This window comes from Rhinolophus sinicus, chromosome 14 (genome assembly GCF_057876585.1).
Source record: "Rhinolophus sinicus isolate RSI-liver-muscle chromosome 14, RSI-T2T, whole genome shotgun sequence".
NCBI lineage: Eukaryota > Metazoa > Chordata > Mammalia > Chiroptera > Rhinolophidae > Rhinolophus > Rhinolophus sinicus.
This window is the reverse complement of record NC_142514.1, coordinates 19,703,497-19,707,831: the sequence shown is the minus strand read 5'-3', so window position 1 is coordinate 19,707,831 and position 4,335 is coordinate 19,703,497. Positions and strand designations below refer to the sequence as shown.

General features: G+C 47.0%; 1 pseudogene across 1 annotated transcript; it reads right to left on the bottom strand.

Moving 5' to 3' along the window:
* LOC148755586 (large ribosomal subunit protein eL28 pseudogene) lies at nucleotides 1–1,397 on the bottom strand (annotated as a pseudogene). The gene is made up of 2 exons (XR_016018593.1): nucleotides 1,118–1,397; nucleotides 1–754 (listed from the first exon to the last, which is right to left on the bottom strand). The product of XR_016018593.1 is annotated as a large ribosomal subunit protein eL28 pseudogene (transcript).
* Nucleotides 1,398–4,335: the final 2,938 nt, after the last annotated feature.

The following is a 4,335-nucleotide window of genomic DNA, read 5'->3' as shown; positions in this document are numbered from 1 at the left end:
TTCAATGTAAGAGTACATTTAGTAAATGGTCCAAGGGAGAGAAATTATTATCAAGATGGTAACAGTTGTACCATCTTGTACTGAGAGTCCCCTCTTTTCTTTTCTTTTTGTTTTTGTTGGAGAAAGATGGCAGACACTTTATGCTTTATTGCTTTGGGAGGGAGTGGTGCTCAGGAGCTCTCGGTGGGGCGAGCCCACTTCCTCTTCAGTGTCACCGGCTTCTGGCTGCGCAGGATGGCGCTGGCTCTGCAGGTGGCGGCCATGCGCAGGTCTGGAAGGTACTTGTTCTTGCGGATCATGTGCTGGCTGCTGCTGAGGGTGGCCCGGGCGTTCTTGTTGGTGGCGGTCCGGGTGCCACAGGAGGTGGCCGGCTTTCGCTGGCCAGATCTCCGCTTCATGACGACCACCACACCTTTGCCATCGGCTGCTGGCTCCACGCCCACCGTCTTGCAGTGAGTCAGCCCGTTGTAGCGGAAGGAGTTGCGGGCCTTCAGATTATTGGGCTTGGTGCTGTACGTCTGCTTGTTCCTTTGGATCAGGACGCTGGAGCGGTTGCGCACGACCATCCATTGCAGATGCGCAGACATGGTGACAGCTCCTCTCATTGCCGCAGCCGGAGACGGAAAGAGCGAGTCCCCTCTTTTCTAATCTTCCTGGCTTACCCGCTCCTTGGACATCAGAACCAAATAGTTCAATCTTTCCTTCGCAGGGACTGCAGGGGATCTAGTCTTCTTGCCAATATTTCTGAGGGTTCCTGGAGAAGAGGTACTTACTAGTAACAACAACAACAACAATAATAAAAAAATAATTAAAATGTCCTGTGCTTATTGGGTCCTTATTAGGGTGAACCCTATGAATTTGCCTCTCTTAACCATATTTGAACACAAAACAGCAATTTCATATGGTTGAACTGGAGTCTATGTGACATGAACCTACGAAGTGATGTACCTACCGTTTCTTTTTTAATCCCCATGGCAGCCCTATGAGGTAGACCCCGTTATGCTTATTTAATAGAGTAAAAGTGAAGCTCAGGGAAGTTAAGTAACTTGCTCAAGGTCACACAGCGTGTAGGGTAGAACTAGTCATCAAAACAAGGCTGTCGGCATCCAAAACTCACAGCTTCATCGTCGTCATAGGTCCTGTTTCCGTATAATCTGAACAGCTGCTCTGGTTTTTTTCCTGATCGTTCCAGGCTGTCCTGTAATCACTTTTTCCAGGCTGCTGCCACGCTCCTCATCACCTTCACTCAAAGAAAGGGCCACTCTTCTTCCCCTCACTCCCCAAGCAGCACTAGCCCCAGGTTAATTCCGGGGTCCTGGCAGCTAACAAATCTTGCTGACAGCTTGAGTAAATCCTGAGGAAGCTGCAATTCAGTAAACGAAAACTTAAAATGGATGTCCTACTGGAAAACTCAAATATAGACATTATAAGGCCCCTGAGTCACGGCTCTCTGGTCCCTCAGCCTTCCCCCCCCACCCCACAACCCCTGCCACACTATGGGGCCTTCCCTGCTCAGATCAGGTCTTCTGTCCCTACCCTTTCTTTTCTGGGTCCAAACCATGCCCCACATGCATTTCCTGGGTCCTCCAGAGAAAGAAAACAAGAACAGCATTTATAACCAGACAATGGCAACAACAAAATTACAACTAACCATATCTCCACCCAAAAAAGGCTCGCCCTTTATCTTGTGGTGCAAAGTGGTTAGCTCTTCTGGTCTCAGCATCTCCTTCCGCCTTGCTTCCCAGACTTGCTTTGCATAACCAGAGGCCAAGGAGTTATGATGTTCAGAAAAACGCAGTCACCCACCAAGGTGAAATCTGCCTTCGTACAGAAAATGCTGCCAGGCTGCGTTTTTCTGTTTGTTTGTTTGTTTGTTTACAGTTAAATATATATAACATAAAATTTTCCATTTCAGGCAGCTTTTTAAAATAGCATCTTTTTTTCTCATCCCTGCTAAGTTATAAATCAAACAGGCAAATGAAATCTGTGGAGAATGTGAATGGCAGGGGGCTGGGTGGGGGTGGGCGTGGGGTCATCGTCTTGCCAGGCAAGAGGCCCCCAAGTACCTTGCAGGGTGCCTGCACTTCTCCCTGGCACCGCCTGAGTTACAGCTCCATCTGCCTGGTGGCCTCCCTGCTGGGAGTGAGCAGCAATGCCAGCATACTCCTGAAACTGCTTTCTCCACAGTTACCAATGACCCAGGTTCTAAAGCTCTTTCTTTTTTTTCGAATTTATTGGGGTGACAATTGTTAGTGAAATTACATAGATTTCAGGTGTACAATTCTGTATTACATCATCTATAAATCACATTGTGTGTTCACCACCCAGAGTCAGTTCTCCTTCCATCACCATATATTTGATCCCCCTTACCCGCATCTCCTACCCTCCCCCACCCCCCCAAAGCTCTTTCTTGGTGCTCATTCTCCTCTGACTCTCAGGAGTGGCTGACACTATTGCTCACTATGTCAGCTGGCCTTGGTCCAGACTCTTCCTGCTTCACCCAATCCCCTCATGGGTACCAGGTTATTCTCCTTTAAGTACAAATAGAAAATCTCATTACCTTACTCAAAAATGTCCAAAGATGCTTATTGCCCACTGGTCTCAGTACAAACTCATCACCCATGCACGCAAGGCTCTCCACAAAACAGCCTCAACCTGCCTTCCCAGCTCTCTCTCTCACTGCAACCTTGCACAAATTTTGTTCCCCAAGTCCACCCTCACCATTCTTTCTTACCTCCCTGCCTTTGTGTATTTCCTCCCGGAATCTCCTTTCTCTGCTGGCCAAATGACTTTCCATCATCCAGCTCCATGCTACTGCTTTCTTGAAAATCTCTCTTGGTCATTCCCAAACATAATTGTAATAGTTAAGCTGCTGAAACAAAGACACCCTAAAACACACAGGTTTAAGTAAGCCCTCCTTGATGACTGCCTGTTTTCTGACCTTAGTTCTCCAGCTTTCCTTTTGATTCTGTGAGCTATTTGATAACCTCCCAATACTAGTCCTTCTCTGCTTAAGCTCCCTAGAATTGGTTTCTGTTGCTTACAATCAATAACCGTGAGTGACACCCCTGCCTCCCTCCTAGATTGCTATCGAATGAGATGCTGTGTACATGGGTGCTCTGTGAACAGGGAAGCCCGGCAGAAATGTGATTTATCATTCCACTCTGTAGTCCCCCATCCGTCACCTCCCATCACCCAGCTCCCTCCGACAGAAGAGAAGCTGCGAAACAACTCGCAATCACATTAGCCAAAGGGAATCAAGGGCCAGAAGAGCTAGCAATGAGGCCCCAAAATAGAACACTCATGTTACACTCGATAATTACCTCCCTGAATAAGACTTTTGCAATTATATAATCCCAAATTTTTTCCTGCACTGTAAACAGATAGCAAATAATCTCCAAAACCACTTACTGATGATTCCTGACTCCATTAGGGAGGTTTAAGTGCTTTGTTTAGATCCTCTCTTACTTAGCCACCAAGAGAGAAAAAGTCGGCAGCTCCCCCTGCAATCCCCCCTGCTCCCCCCGCCCCGGTCACACGGCCTTCCCTGTCCACACAGCTAGAAGAAATCTCTCCCTTCTCTAAACGCCTCTGGAGCAATTCTTCTTTTTTTTCCCCAATATAATTTACATACAGTAAAATACACAAATCTTAAAAGTGTACCATTGGATGAATTTTACATATTTCGCACATGCCCAGGGATCCACTACCCAGATCAAGACAGAGAACATTTCTAGAAAGTTAACCTCGTACCTCTTCCCAGCCAATACCCCACTGGGAACCACTGTGTTGATCTCTATCACCATAGACTGTTTTGCCAGTTCTAGACTTCATAAAAATGGCATCATGTAGTATGTACTCTTTTGCTTCTAGCTTCTTTCATGTAACAAGTTTTTGAGTCCCCTGCTTCTTTAAATAACCTTTATCACTTTGTACATGAAAGCTTCCTTCCTTATGTATACATGGCTTGGGAGCAGGTCCACGTCAGATGGCACCGTCCACAGGACTCTCAACCAATTAGATGCTTAATCAATCGTTCCCAAATGAATTCACCAGAGAAGATCAGGACCGCACACCTGACTGCTCTGTGCCCCTTCCTATCTCTGTCATGATGCTGTGCACATCTAGCCAGGCTCTGAGCCAAGCCCCCCATACACATTAGTGTCACATAAGTGCTCACAACAACCTAGGTGCAGTTATGACTTTGTCCCCATTTTCCACATGAGGAAACTGAAACTCAGAGATGTTACATTACTTCCCCCAAGGTCAGTTTACTGGGCAGTGACAGAGCCAGGGCTCAGCCCTTGGTCTGTCTGACCCAGAACCCAGACTGCT